We start from the raw sequence: 16,801 nt of genomic DNA on the forward strand, positions 1-16,801 counted from the left end.
ATGCGAAAAAAAAAAAAAAAAAGATAATCTAATAGGAATTCCTTATTAATTAGATAGGAGCAGAAAAATCCAATGTTTATTACGCACATATCTAAGTTTATTTATTTTAATTTTATTTTAAAAGACTATTATTAACCAGAAGACGCAGAGAACAGATTAGGTAAATAATTGTAATTTATACTATAACTGTGAATGGGCCGATTTCGGAAAAATAAAACAAATTCAAAGACTTTATTTGGTTCACCTTCTGCAAATGGTGGGGATTTTTAATACTTTCGGGTTCTTATAAATGAAATTGTCCTTTTTTAGAGCATTTTAGATTTATTAAACTCAAATTTTTTCCCCCTGATTTTTATTCAGATTTTATGCACCATAATATTTTTGATGTGGTTTAAAGACTTTTTAAAGGTAAATTATTTGTGCATGAATGGAATAATTGTGCGTTGGCTGGGCTTCCTCTGCTCTCTGTGTTTATCCCATATTAATAAGTCTGCGCATTCACTGTATTTGTTTTCTAATTTGTGCCACGCATTAGAACTTTTATGCATATTCCAGTGTGTGTGCGTGGATTTTTTTTTTTTTTTTTTTTTTTTTGCGTGGAAAAAAAAATGATTGACAGTTTGCATCTGTGCACAGGCCAACTGCTCTGCAGTAGCAGGTGTGCAGGAGCCCACAGGTAACGCAGCTGTTTACTTCCAATACGTGCGTGTTTTCTAGCACAAACAACTCACTGATCCGTTTTTACATTTACACTTCATTTACACTCAGTGTTAAATTTAGAATGGGAGGAGTGGGGAGGTTTATAATAAACTTAGATGGTTTAGTCTGGACATTGTTGAAATGAATTTACTTTTTTTATTCTTATGCTGAGATTATTTATCAGAGGAGATGCAGGGACTCTGGAGTCCTTATAGTAACTGATGTGTGCAAATAGTTCTCCGAAAAGTTCATTTGTTGTGGTTTTGGGACTCCACAAAAAGTTTCACTATGAAGTATGTGAGATCTGCATTAAAAGGGAAGAAAACAAGAAAAAAAGAAAGAATCTTATCTCCCTCACACACACTGAATCTCTGTGAATGATTCACACCAGCTCTTTCTCCTGGGAGACTCTAAATGGGAATTGAAAAGTTCCAGTAAAGAGATTCAGATTTGCTTTCTGCGTAATTATAAATTCATGCTAAGTTGGGGATGTTTTCATCGCGGATGACAACAGCTGGTGATTTTGAATGCAGCCTCTGATTAATGCAACCATTCATTTGGGTGTGAGTCCAACTGTCACCACCAGGGGGCCGGTGAGCCTCATTTTTGCAGAGTACTGTAGAAGCAGAGGGCATCTAATGTTGACCCCCCCTCCCTCCTCTCTTTTTAAGGCTCTTTTCAGACTTTATTTTTCATTTGTTGCCTTCAGGCTAACTGCACCAACTCTTTTTATTTAAACCCAACAAACCCTGACCTTTAGCTTTCAAACACAGTCAGCTTTATTAGACGTTTGAGAGCTTTCCAAATGCAAATTGTTAATGTGCATCTATGTTTCCAAAGCATAAAGGCGGCCTGATAAAGCGCTGAAACACACATGTGTTAAGTGTAAACAAATCAAAGCCGACCTTGAGCTGAGACTTTTAATCATCTGCACTTTTTTTTTTTTGTTCCAACTGTGAAAACAATAAACAGCTCTTGGAAAATTACAAGGGTTATACACCCCAGAATTAATCTTTCCAACCCATAACTAAATAGAAAGACACTGCTCTCTCTCCATCAAGTGGGTATATTTTAATTACAGGCTATTGACTACAGAAAGTAATTTGTCTCAGAAAGATGCCCAAGAGCTACAAGACAGACGTCTCGTCTAAATGTGGAATGCTCCGTTGCCGTTCAGTTGATCTGGTTTTGTGGTTTGCCTCTGCAACTTTCCTCTGCAGCTCTTTTATAATTATTCTGCCTTTAAAGCTCAACAAGGCATTTTGGGAAGACTGGAACCTGTCTGCAGGTTTAAGTCTGGAACAGGGCTGGATTTTCACCCTATCTTCCCCCAGTCACCTGCTTTTATTTCCGTCTAGCAATTGTTCCAGTTTGGGTTTCTGTCAAATACAGGTGCATCTCTGCACATTTTAAAATCATGAAAACATTTTATAGCAATAAGAAAGTGTAAAAAAACTGAAACTCATATATGAATTCATTACAGGTAGAAAAAAAAATTATGCTTAATTTCATAATGACACAATATAGCTGAAGAATTTAACAAAAAGTATTGCCAAATTCTCAAATCAAAACATGATATAAGTACAAAAGTATACTGTATAGCATTTGTACAATATTTACATAGTTTATATATATATATATATATATATATATATATATATATATATATATATATATATATATATATATATATATATATATATATATATCACCTTGACGATGCAGAATGGAATGGCAACAATCAAACTGTGGAACTGCTAAGGTGTCAAACAAGCCCCGGCTGCTTTAGTAGTGGCTTTTAGCTCATCTGCAACATGTTTATTCAATGTCCTGCATTTCCATGACCCTTATTTCCAGAAAGGAAGCATTAAGTACTTTATAATCTCCTAGTTAATGGCTAAATCATCTTTTACTGTAGAGGACTTCAAGCAGATTCTGAGCCTCTTCACTCTTCCTCCAAACTCTCTAATAAAATACAGAATTATTTTTTTTCCTGACAATAGGCAGTTGGAAGCACTGACAAAGTCATTTTATTTTTTAAGTTGAGTTCATGTTAGATGCTTCTGTTGTTCCTGGTTCAGGACTTTCTGAACAACAGAATTAAAATAGCTGTAGCCCATAACTCAGCATACATCTATGGAAAGACTTGAAGTTCTGACTCCATCCATGATTAGGAAACAACTTTAAACTTGCTGCTGGTAATGCTTTCTTTCTCCACCTTTTCATTTCACACAACCTGTCTATGGATATGCTTGGATAGAGCACTCTGGAAAACTTCTTTAGTAATTAGATAGAAAACTTTGAATCAGTTTGACTTTATGATCTGGTTAAATTGTCTCTTTAACGTGCCTTTAGATGACCTATGTTGTGAATTGGCGCTATATAAATAAATAAACTGAATTGAACTGAATTACCCTTGGTGGCCTACCATCTATTTAGAAGATTTCAGGATCTGTCTTCTCCACATTTTTCTAAAAAGTCAATTTTTTTTTCTTGCTTGATTTGTAGCCAATAACATAATGTTTCTGTATGGATATACATTAAGGATGTAAAAGTCCCTTCACCTTGATCAGAGCAGCACTGGGTAACACTTTTACCTTAATATATCATCATCTTACTCCCTGTTATAGTAATCTAAGGGTTTAAGAGATGTCTTTCATTTCTCCTTCTGTCTCTGATCAGAAAAACCACAATTTCACATTTAATGCCACCGACCCAGTAGCAGTCTTAAGTCTTTTCCTGAGGAAAAAAGGCCTAGCTTTGAATAAGCCTAATGTAAATCCAGAGGTATCAACAGCCACACGTCTCTCACTGTGCTACATCAGGTCATCATCGAAAACTCTTTTGGATTTTAAAGGTTTATGACACGGAGGAGCCGGAATAAAAAGGTAAATAAAACCTTTGCTGCTAAGAGGAATGGAAATAACATCTTGACTGGGCTCGAGCAAGAGTCAATTTTAGTAAAATGGTATTTACTCCTTGGCAAGCTTTCACACAGAAACAAGACATACAAGACAGAAAACAAGTACCAAACATGCTAAGCTCTGTTAGCGTAACTGTTGGGACTTTAGACTGATTGGTTTTTAGAGCGCTACTATAAAACATGGAGAGGATGAATCACCTTATGAGAGCAATTAAAAACCGTTTACCCAAAAGGTAGACTTATACTTCACCGATCAGTATAACCATAACATGTAGGAAATAAGCTGCTGTCCACTAGTTAACATTATTTGTATATTGCAGTAAATGTTTTACAATACTACCCTACTCTTTAGATATGTTGTAGTGATTGTGTTTAGCAGCTGCTCTGATAGTGAAAGGCTGATTATACTCCCAGCAGCAGTGTGTCGCAGTAAGCTTGTCGCAGATACTTTTGATTTATGCCCAATAATGAAGCATGGTCTGCTCCATGTTATTCCACGCAACAACGCAGGATGGACAATCAGGAACTCGCTGTGGGTCTAGATACAGCCAAGGCGATGAGGAAGTGGGGGCGAGTTTGTGCAACAACACACGGACATCAGGGCAAAAAAGAGCAGGGAACCAGCTGGAAAAAGGATCCCAGCAATCTTGCACACCTCATTCTTCTAGCTGCTCCAACTCCACGAGTCGTTTTCCACAATAGCAGTCACACAAACAAAACAAGTCAGTAAGGTACCAAACCGGAAATACGCATATTGTAGAATGGATGTAGATTTGACCAATCAGAGGCCTCCTGTCTGCGGTCACCTAAAATTTTGGAAAGGATCGCCAGAGTTTCTGCGGAAGGGGCGGGGGCACATATACGTTCACTGCGACACACATGCAGACGACCTGGTTTCTGAGAATAAATCAGCCTTAAATCAGCCTCTAGAGTGCGCTATAGCTGTGGGATGCGGGCCAAACAGAGGGCAGCCAGTATTTACCAGTGTTCTACTTTCAAAACGGCCTGTAGGGGGAGAACATCTCAAAAATGACTTGGTGCTGCTTTAGGAATTTTCACTCCTCTCGCAAGAAATTAACTCATTGAAAGCCAGTGAAGAGGGTCAGCATCATGCTGATTGTTGTTTACAGTTTAAAGCATTTAAATAAGTAGAAAGATATATGTAAAGTATTAACATTTTCAGTAATTTGACCTGCAGATCACCAGTCCGTCCGTCAGTGAAGGAATAACTGGCCAACAATACTGAGACCATTTGATGTTTTTTTTTTTTTTTTTTCCCAACCAGAGAAATCTTACAGCAAAGGGAGCCAAGAATCAGAAATTGTTTAGCTTCTATTTGAATGGCACTGTTTTTCAAATAAATTAAGAGGAATTAATGAAAAAACAAAGAACTGATTCTAAAATCCACATAATGGCTTATTTTGTCATTCTTCTGCATTTTTTCCCATTAAAAATGTACTTCCTTTCTACTGTCGCCACATACTTGCTTAACGGCCGTATATTTAGAAGTAGAAAAAACAATTATTACCAGTATTTTTAGTGATATGTTTCCATCCTTCGGAGCAAACTAGCAAAGCCATGCAAAGCATATTATTGTCATACCTTGACATTACTCGGCTGTAGGAGGCAGAGTTAACAAGCAAGCGCGGACCACAGATCAGTAATGGAACAAGTGTTTAAAGAATGTGTTGCATTTTGGCAAGTTGTACTTGATCATGATTTAAGAAACAGGTCATGCTGATTCCAACAAAAGAAAATTAAAAACAATCCACTGGACTTTGTTTTCAAGTTTGAAGGTGTTTCGCTTGAAACTTGAAAACAAAGTCCAATGGATTTTTTTTAATTTTCTTTTTTTTTTGGTATGACTATGACCTGGATGACTAAGAATCTTTACCAGGTCATGCTTATATTTGCAGACTTAACAGCATACATGCAATGTCATGACTGTCTCACCCACAAGCTAAGGGCTGTAATTTGTTGCCATCACCGCATTTATAAAACACCAAAGGATGCTCAAGACCTTTCCGTTTGGTTGAGCTATTGTTGAGCAGATTAATAAATCTGAGGCTACATTACCATTACACTGCTCAGACCTTTATGCTCTGGCTATTCCTCTAAATCTAAGTATTGTCTGCATCATATGGATATACACTTTAAAAAAGTGACTAGAGGCTATTGAGAATATAATAGCCAGAGCCTTAATACAATGTAGTCACTGTACTCTGCAATGTGGTTTTGATGCTTGAATAACCCCCCCATCACTACCACCACGCTCCGCTCATGATAAGCTGCGTTTCCTAGGTGTGAATTCACAGTTAATTTTACACTAACTGCATTTTATACATCCTGTTCTGAATGGCTTTAATCTGCCTGTCGGGGGAGCAACTAGACAGCAGGTGTCAAAAACTTCAGCTAAAGGTTGAACTGACAGTATGTTGCAATAAAACAGGGAAATTCATGTTTTAATATCACAGAGTCATTCCAGTTATGATGAGAAATTTTAGAATGAACATTGATTTTTGATTAATTTGTTAATCATCATTTATTTATATAATTCCAGGCTGAAATATTATAAACAATCTGGGTTCAAAAATATAACATATTTTAGATTTTTTTTTTTTTTTTGTAGATATGGCTTCAAAATAAAAGGTCAAATGAAACATATGTGGAAGTTTATATTACTAAAAATACAGCAATTATGCTTGTTGTAAAATTATGCAAAGTGAAAATAAAACATTTTTATTAAACTGATATGAATAATTACAAATTTATTTTGAGTTTATTGCTGAAAATTATTTTATTTTTAGGACTCACTTCTGGTGTTTTGGTATTCTTTTTTAGACGAAGAATGAGTGAGTGAGTGAGTGAGTGAGTGAGTGAGTGAGTGAGTGAGTGAGTGAGTGAGTGAGTGAGTGAGTGAGTGAGTGAGTGAGTGAGTGAGTGAGTGAGTGAGTGAGTGAGTGAGTGAGTGAGTGAGTGAGTTAGTTAGTTAGTTAGTTAGTTAGTTAGTTAGTTAGTTAGTGTCGTGGGAAAAAAGTATTCAACTATTCATCCTAGTTAAATAAACGGAGATAGATGGATTTCACTCAGTCGGCATATTTATTAAAATCTTTGCAAAGAGAGAACAGTCATCATGGCACAGCATTCTGCTCTGTTCTGATCTGGGCAGGGTTCGTTCCCCCCTAGTTACAACAATGGAAAAGCAGTCAGAGTCATAACAAATTACACACACTTTGCTTAACAGTAACATGTTATGAATAAACCTTGAGAAAGAATCTGGATTGTTATGGGAAGAAGCTATGTCTGGTCTACAAACAACATTCTGCAGGGAATGGTGTGGCCTTGAGAGAGAAACAGACTGAGCGAAAACTTCTATAGTGAGTAAATATGAATATTAATATATAAATAGAGAAAGATATAAATTTTCCCACAACAGTCCACCCTTTCGATTATAAAAGGATATTATCCTTGAGTAATCGATATCATAAAAAAAGGAAAATTTATGAATATAAAAAACTTAAGAAACTAAAATTGTGAGTATATGTAAAGAAAGCTAAAACTGAAAATTTTGAATATATGTAAAGAAAGCTAAAATCTAAGACACTACAGTAAAAATATAAAAAAATCATAAGAAGAAGAAAAATAATAATTAAAAAATAATGCATCAAAAATCCACAACTGCATTAAGTCGGTGGACAATGTTAAATGATTATAATAGATGGAAAAATCATGGAAAGGATTATGATAGCTAAAATATGTTGCCAATAAATAGAGCCCTGGAATCACACCTTAGTTGGCAAAAATATTTACTGTTTTTTTCCCATTATGATACTTTTATGGTAAAATATCTATTTGCTGAAAATGTAAAATTTTTTTCTTATCATTATCAGTTACCCTTTTTGTTTCCCTGGAAAGAGAAAAGTTCAAATCAGTCAAAACAATAGACCCCTTCATGTCTACAAACTGTAAGTCAAATTATTAATCTGAGCTTCATTAAAAGTAAAAAAAGATCAATCTCTATGCAAAATGTTAAAATCATAACACAAAGTTGTTTCACGCAGATGACGAGTTCAGCTCTTCAGAATCAGGCTCAGTCAAAGCACACATTGAAAAGTTGGAGGATTTAATCTCAGCGCTCCTCTTTCCCAATGGTGGCTGAGATGACCCGATCATCAGAGTTCATTCTCTAATCCAGAAATCTCTGCCAATACTGACCATCAGCCATCAGGTGGTCATCTAACACTTGGACTTTCTTTTTATTATCAAGAAAAGTAATATCAAACACTTAGATACTAAAAATGTTAATCTTTGATTAAAATGCAACACATCACAACACATTTCCCTTCTCATTCATGTTGTATGATTAAAAATCAAAAAGCCAAAGCTGATGTCAGACATCTTCAGGTGGGCGTCTTCATCTTTCTGTTGATGTTGGTCCCTTATACAGGCGACATTTTGAACGTTGTCTACAGAGCAGCTGGTCCTCAACACATCAGGTGGACTACTGATGTGTTAATTAACCAATCAGAGGGGATTATTCTGCCCCTTTATTCTGATTGTTGAAGCTTTTCCTGGTTCCTTCCAGATGAGCTCCGATGAGCTCTGATCACTTTCTTTTATTGACTCTCAGCCACACCTCCTCCTGCTGAAGGATGGAAGGATGGCTGTGATGGTCCTGCATTAGGGTCTCCAGGCACCTTGGTCCCTCTGTAAAGCCTTCTCTGACTAAGGGGAAAAAAAGGTCTTGTAGGTCATTTTAATGTGTCACCTGTCAGTCCCAGTCTGGCCAGAGGTCAGTGGTCAGGCCCGTTCTGTGGTCCAGGAACGGGTCGACCCGTCATGAGCTCATGGGGAGGAAAACTGGGAGTCAAAGTTACCAACATGCTGAATTAAAGGAGCTGAGGGAAAGACAGATCAGATGTTATCTTACCCTTTCACAAACAATAGTAGATCAAAATAATTTCATGTAGCTTAAAGAACTTTAGATTAAAATTTGAACTTTAAACTTTGTCACAAATCATTGAATTATTCCATAATTTCAAACTTACCCAGTAAATGTACTTCCTTAGTGTTCGGTACCCTTATCACTTCTGCACCTGCAGAAATCCAAACAAACTTCTCCTCAGCAGAGGACTGTGTGTGTCAGTGGGCTGCAGCAATGTAAACAAGCACAGCCTTCTCTGTTGCTTCCACCAGACATGATGTGTGTGGAAGAAGAATATAGGCTTTCCATCCGATTTCAAGAACGATGTTTCCAAGGCGAAGCAAAATCAAAGAACCAGAAACAAGAGTTTCATGAGGTGAAGAAACACCAAACCAGGGGTGCAAGAAGCTGAACCATCAACCAACATCAACAAAGCTGGTTTTTCCCAAACGCACATCAGACAGTCAGGCTGAGGTGTTCAAACTTCATCCAGAAGTCTAGCAGTCGTTTCTTTAGGTTGTTTATTTATTCTGCTCTCAATTATCAACCCAAATTCCACATGGACTGTTCCAGATGGAAAAATAAACAGCATCTATATGGATCCTTATTAGTTTAGCTTTGCTGTTTTTCTCTTGTTTTATCTTCTTTCCACCCTTTTCTTCATCAGAACAAATAAAATATGTTCTGTTGAAGAAAACCCATAAATTTTCAGTCAATTTAACCTCCAGATATATCTGAGCTATGGATCCATTGAGAATAGATCATTTTAAAGTCTCCACCATTCATCTTAATGTAGGAATTAAATCCTGTTATTTATATCCTCTATCATTATAATCATTATTATTAATGTTATCGTTATTATTATTATTAAATAATGCTATTATCATCATTATTTCCAATTGAGTCATTTGAACACCGTATAATTATTAACCAATAATTATGTTAAATAAATTTGCATATTTATTCCAGATCAGCTTAAGATAGATTTACTTCTTAAAGAATTGTAAATAATGTAAAAGCAAATTCAATCAGCCTAATTTATTTTTATACAAGCTATTTGTGCTACACACATATAGATTTATTTACCCTTAAAGTTTAATCTAAATCTTAAAGAATTAAGGTTAACAAATTAAACTTTAGCATTTAGCTTTTAAATAATGACACAGGTCCTTGATTATTTGAAGAAATGCCCAATTATTGTTAAACAAGCATAATCTGTTCATTTGATTTAATTTTTAAAATCTGTCTCATTAAACTTTATTTGTTGTGATATTTGAACCTTATGTCAATCCCCTTTATTACCAATTCAAACAGCTGTGCATTATCTTTAACACATTTAACTCCTGCTTTGTTTTGAAAACAGGTTAGGGAAAAGAATGAGCCACAGAAACTAGAAACTGTCCTTATTTTACAGTTTAACCTTAATTATTCCCTCATTTCTATTTTACCAAGACAAAAAATAACTAAACTATCATTTCACAAATGGACAACATACAATAGTTAGAGTGGATCCACAGACACTACAGACAACATATAAGACAAACAGATAAGACAAACAAAACACAAACAAATGGCCATAACATAAATGATTAAACGTAATTGTTGCATGCAAACCTTCATGTGTGTCAGGCCCTTTTCTCTCACTGGTGGGGGGCCCTTAGCCTGCCCATCTTTACCGAACCTCCTGTAACTGGGTCAACGGTAAAATGGACGCTTCTCAGTCTATTTATACGCAGGTACTTTAACTCTAAACAGCGAATCAGTTACTATTCTGCTGTAAGCCAACCATTTATAACTTTATGTCAGGTGCTATTTCAGTCCTAATTCTGAAAGTTAGGATGTTTTTTTCATTTTTTATCATCCTTGATTTAAATCCATTAAGCAGGTTTTAGGTTTTATTTATTTTAAAACATACTTGTTTTAAATGAGCCAGAAATTGTTATTAATATTTCACTCTCTCAGGAAAATATGCCACTTTGATTCAAATCTTTCAGGAATTAATTATTTATTTTTGCAAATCTATAATTTTAGTTAATAAACTCATAGCTTTTATATATTTTAGTTGCAATTCCCCAAACTACATCCCATATATTTGATTAACTGTAAGGTTTATTTATTTTAAACACTTAAGGGATGAAAATTTCTGATTTCATTGTTTATATGTTTTAAATGATATAAGTAAATAATAATATTTTTGGAGGAAAGGAAAATCAATTTCTCTTAGTTTTTCATTTAGAGAAATCTAATTCAGATTAAACTGACACATAACTTTAGATTTTATCCTATTGGATTATATTATTCATCCTTTTTCATCTATAAGTTGCTGTTTTGTTTACATTTTCATAAGTCAGAGCAACCATCACCTTTTCTCTGTCTTAGTCAGAACCTCAGACATTCATGGCACAGGGATAAAGCAACATACCACAAAATCATGAAGAGATGAAGCTAATCTCTCCGAGTGGCTGCTGTGGAAATAGAGAATTTGGTTTGTGACTAAAACCTGTGCGCATTTCACAACTACTGTGTCAGACCATGTTTGGACCCTTTTCTCTCTCTGGATTTGCCTCAGTTTTCATCTCCAGGTCCGTCCATAACATTATGGAACATGGTGACAGCAGGAAATGAACAAAACGAGACCCGTCCTGTTTTTAAACAACCACAGGCCTGATAATAAACGTTTTGTTTTCCAGTCCTGAAGCCGACATAGGAAAAGACAGTTGCTGCTGAGTTTTTCTCTTTTAAAAAGATAATTTTTGGTTTAGATATTTAAGGTTGGTTCTAATTTGATCAGAAATTACACTAAAAGAATCATGGTTTAGTGAAAGCCAACCAGGCCGTTCATTATCACCCTCATTAGACATTTTCCCATAGATAAAGTCATGTCAGTCAGAAAGTCTGTCAGCAAGCATTTTCTTCATTGCAAGATGCAGAAAGGAATCTAATAAGAGAAAGTTATCAAACTTTTCTTGAATAGTTGGAAGTCTATGGAAATGGAAAATGAAATAAAAGAAAAGTAAAAAAGAAAATATATAATCGATCACTTTACCCTTTACTGATTTCTGCCAACAGGCGGTTTCAGTCCTGGAGCTCCACCACCTCAGTCAAAAAGGTCAGCCACTTCTCAAACAAAAAAAATTATTCACTAATTAAATAATAATTTAGCACCGGAGAGAAGGAACGCCTTATGTTGCTGCACCTCCTCCTTGTTTCCCCCCAGTGTCTCTGTCCTCATGGTTTTTGCACACACACACATTGTGGAGCAGGTTGCAGCTCAGGTGAGCTATTAGGGTCAGGGGTTCAGAGCAGATGAAAATCCTTTTGTGTTGCTTTCCCCAGATTTTAACCCATCATTTCCATCCGGTTGCTGTGTCGGTGTGTGTGCCTTGGGGGGGTGGGGGGAGATTGATGCTTGAAGCAGGCTGCCTTTCTCCGGCGGGCTGATGGGAGGGGGGGCATCTCCTCCAGGTCTGAATTCTGAGCGGCTCCGATCAGGGAGTCCATGTTTGAAGGGCAGGGAGTAAAAAAAAACAATGATTAGTTTAAGTTTCAATATTTCAAATGAATAATAATAATAAAAAATAAAAATAAAGTTGTTCATCTTTACCATATAAAAGAAGAAGCCTTTTCAGGAAAGGAATGTTGTCTCGTCAGTCGCCCCACTTCATCCTTCAGTCACTTTAAGTCACGTTTCCCTCTCGTCACAAACTTTTCTCATCTAATTTTCTCAAATTTTGCTTTTATCATCAACCTTACTTTTCTCTATTTAATTTTGTATGTTTTCTTTATTTAATTTCAGGTTAATTCCTCCATTTTATTCTATTTTAAGTTCTTTCAGGTTTTAAACTTTTAATTTGACCTTATTTTATGCCCTACTTACTTTTTTCTGTAATAATATAATAGTTTTTTATTTTTAGCTATGAGTTATTAACTTCCTGTAAAAATTGAGAGAGTTTTGTTTCTTTAAAAGCACCATTGAAATTAAAATTCATTATTATAACTTAGTATAGTGTAAGTTTAATATGTGATACAGTGTAAATATGTTTAGTATAAGGTTTAAACACTCTTTTTGACTTCTTATTTTAACCCATTTCTTTTTGAAGCTGAGAGTTTCTTTGAACTCTCCTTTTAACCATCCATCATTTTAAACAGTTTTCTCTCTTTTTTATTTATTTTTTTCTTTTTCAAAATCTGTAAATTTCTTACCTTACCTTCTTTTTAGCCTCTAACTTCTTATGATATTTGTTTATCTTATCTTCAACATTTTTGTCTATTGCAACATTAAAAGAACCCTACTTTCTCTGCAATTGACCAAAAATTTCTCCTTGGGCAGTTGACAATTCCACAGAACCTTGCCTTTTGTTCTACTACCATACTGTAGAACTGCAAAACCTTTCCCATTATCTACAGGTAATTTACCGGTTTCCAATTTGCACACCATTCCTCTGGTGCCGACCTGGATAACTAGGGGGGATCCCACTCTAGATTACCGACGTCTCAGTAAAATTAAATGCTTTCTGGTGGCACTTACAACCTTCCTCTCACCCTTAGAGAGAGCCTCACGTTCCTATGCGAGGTCTTTTGGTTCACAGGTGGAACAAAAACCTGAATTGCCTTTCTGCTCCCCAAAAAGGAAAATTATCTGTTATTTCATATGTATAATCTTTAGTATTATACAAATTTTAGTACATTAAAATGATTAACCTATTAATTAGTTTCTTGCTAGATTATAATTTTAATGGAGAAGAAGAGGACTTTGTTTGAACAAATTTTCCAGTATTTGATTTCTAATTATCTTTAAATCTGTAAACAACCTGTTGTTTTGTGATTTAGTTTTTGAAATTTAATTTAAACTGTGCCGACAAAAGATCATCTCACCGTCTCAAAAAAATGGTTCGTTTTGATCCTCCTGCTGACCTCCAGGGACCTCGATGCCAGAAGTCCTCACTCCCTTAACCTTCTAACCGGGGTATTGAGGCTGGAAGACTGCTTCCTCCAGGTGGTACCTGACACTTCTGACAATCGCTGTCCTCAGAAAAAATCAGTCAAAGAGATCCTGCCTTGACAACGCCAAATTGTCGTGGGAAAAAAGTATTCAACTATTCATCCTAGTTAAATAAACGGAGATCGATGGATTTCACTCAGTCGGCACATTTATTAATCATCTTTGCAAAGAGAGAACAGTCATCATGGCACAGCATTCTGCTCTGTTCTGATCTGGGCAGGGTTCGTTCCCCCCTAGTTACAACAATGGAAAGCAGTCAGAGTCATAACAAATTACACACACTTTGCTTAACAGTAACATGTTATGAATAAACCTTGAGAAAGAATCTGGATTGTTATGGGAAGAAGCTATGTCTGGTCTACAAACAACATTCTGCAGGGAATGGTGTGGCCTTGAGAGAGAAACAGACTAAGTGAAAACTTTTATAGTGAGTAAATATGAATATTAATATATAAGACAGAGAAAGATATAAATTTTCCCACAACATTAGTTAGTTAGTTAGTTAGTCAGTTAGTTAGTTGGTTAGTTAGTGACTGACCATTGCCGGAATAAAACTAAACAGTGGTTCTCATTCTTCCTCTTCCTGAACTTTAGATAAAACACTAACACTAACATAAACAGATTTAGACAAATATTATTTATTTCTATTTATTAGAAATAAACATCCATATATTAACATCCAGATGACCATTTCGCCTCAAAATACCAGCCTCCAATATTGTGGTCAGTTAGCTGCTGCCCACAGAAGCACAAGCTTTTTCGAGCAAGTATCTATGTTTGTTCCAACATCTGACAGAGACATGAAGTCTGTTTGTGAAACATGTAATCTTCTGATAATCAGTGTGTCTGATAACAGCAGAAACTAAAGACTATCTTCAAGGTTGAATGTAAGTCATTTATTTTCATTTTGGTCTTCTCTAATGATTGAACCAGCTCTCATGGGTTTGGTTTCATTGTCTTGTTGGATCCATCAACTGCGTCCAAGTTTTAACCATCTAAATGCTTAGAACGGAGGTGGAACATTTGAACGCAGGCCTGTTAAAGATGTTACCACTAGCAGCTAAAAAACCCCATGGCATGATGCTGCCACCACCATGCTAAATAGTTGACTATTTAGTCTTCCAAACATATTTCTGGTCATCATTTGCTTTTAAATGCCATTTATAGGGAAGCTGGAGATTTCAGTCTAAGTAGAAGGTCTGGTTTTGGAGCATTTGCTTCTTGGTCTCAGTCTATGCTGATGTTAAGCTGCGTCCACCATGGACAGTGATACTGGCACACAGCGATTTTCATTTCATGGTAGGTGTCAACCTTGATCCTTGGTTGTTCCTGGACATTCTTGCTAATGTTTGGTTATTTAAATTTGACCGATTATATTTTCTAAGTATTTCTGTAACTGCCTATCATGCAAAGTCCCTTAGTGTATTTGTAGGAAGTTATTAATGTGTCAACTTACTGAAATAAAAATAAATTAACCATTTGGGTCTTGTTCCACAAGGATGAAACATGTAAATAATATAAAATTGCAAACAATAGATTAATGTTATGATTCTAGAATGACACTTCAATCATAGATCCTCACTGAGGTCCTTGGACTTTTTTTTCTCTCTTAGAAGTCTAATGATTGCAGACAAACAAATCAATTTTATATTGGCTAAGGGAATCCACCAGCTAAAGCAGGTCCAAATCACTAACCAGAAGGGGGAAAACTGCCCTGTCAAGTTAAAAGAGAAAATAATGCCAACCCAGAAATACAATTAAATTGGAAGGAACTATATAAGGGTATAAAAAATACACAAAGAAAGGGTAACAATTCAGATCTATTAAATTTAGTTTAGTTACATATGTCATCTGGAGGCATGTTAGAGAGACAGTTCAATCAGATCATACTGTCAGCCTGGTAAAAAAAAAAGAAGAAGAAAACTTTGTTTTTCAGGGAATCCAGCTGATGTATCAAGTCTGTCTCCAGCACTCTATGGATGAAAGGTGGGGGTACACCTTGCAGTGCTCCCCAGTCTGCCGCAGCATTATGCAACAATTTTAGCTCTGCTGGTTAAAAACACTTCTCCACACCATACATATAAAGCTTCACAGATTTTATATCCAAAGTTTGACACTTGAATTTGGCACAAGGTGAAACCAATGTTACTCTCCCTTCACCTTAATTCATTACTTCCGAGGCCGCAGACAACATCAGGGCTGAACTGGAACATGATGAATCCGAAAAAAGAAAGAACTACTTTAACATCAAACCAGAATTGTGACCTGTTGGACCTCTGTCTCTCATCCACATATTCAAGTACAGAAAAAACCTTCACAGACAGAAACTTAGGTGTGCCATGGGCTCCTCAGTCTCACCCATGATGGCCAATCTTTACATAGAGGAGATAGAAAGCAGATGACTCAATTATTTGAATTGAACGCCAACAAGTCACTGGTTTAGATAGTGGGTCAAAATCTAAATCCTAAAAGTTGAGACATTTACAAATCATCTCAACCCAGTGGGGAGAAGGTCTACCTGAGAGGATTCTGAGAACAACATGTTAGCCTTTCTGGACTGTGATGTGCTCATCGAGGAAGATAGGAGGCTTAATATTGAGGTTTACCGGTAGCCTACATACAAAGATCAATATCTGCATTTTGATTCACATCACCCACTGGAACACAAAATGTCTGGTATCATAACTTAGAGTTACAGAAGAGAAACCATTACAGTGGAGAAACAAAAAGAACAAAAACATGTCCGGAAATCACTTCAAGCATGTGGTTACCCGAACTGGGAGTTTGTTAAGTCAGCCAACAAACAAGCCGATATAATAACACTGCGTCCAACCCAATGGAAAAAAACAGAGATGCAAAAACATTACCATTGCATATGTGTCAGAGGTTTCTGGGAAACTCAAGAGGATTTTCTCAAAGCACAACACACCAGAAAAATGTCAAACTTAACAACATTCTTAAACCGAACCTGGTTTATCCCAAATACAGAACAACTAAACCAAAGATGAGGGTTTTTATGTATTCGATCCTGTACAACGAGGACTGCTTAGACTTCTACATCAAATGCAATACAAGGCAAAGCAAGGTAAGGTAAGGCAAGGCAAGGCAATTTTTTGTTATACAGCACAGTTCAGTAGCAAGAAAATTCAAAGGGCTATACATGAACAAACATGATAGTGAAACACACTAACTTCCATTGCACTGACAACGTAAGAGGGAAAAAAAAGCTAAGAGTATCAATAATAATCCAAAA

The sequence above is a fragment of the Cyprinodon tularosa genome, unplaced genomic scaffold (assembly GCF_016077235.1).
Source record: "Cyprinodon tularosa strain WSP-4 unplaced genomic scaffold, ASM1607723v1 ctg354, whole genome shotgun sequence".
NCBI classification, from domain to species: Eukaryota; Metazoa; Chordata; class Actinopteri; order Cyprinodontiformes; family Cyprinodontidae; genus Cyprinodon; species Cyprinodon tularosa.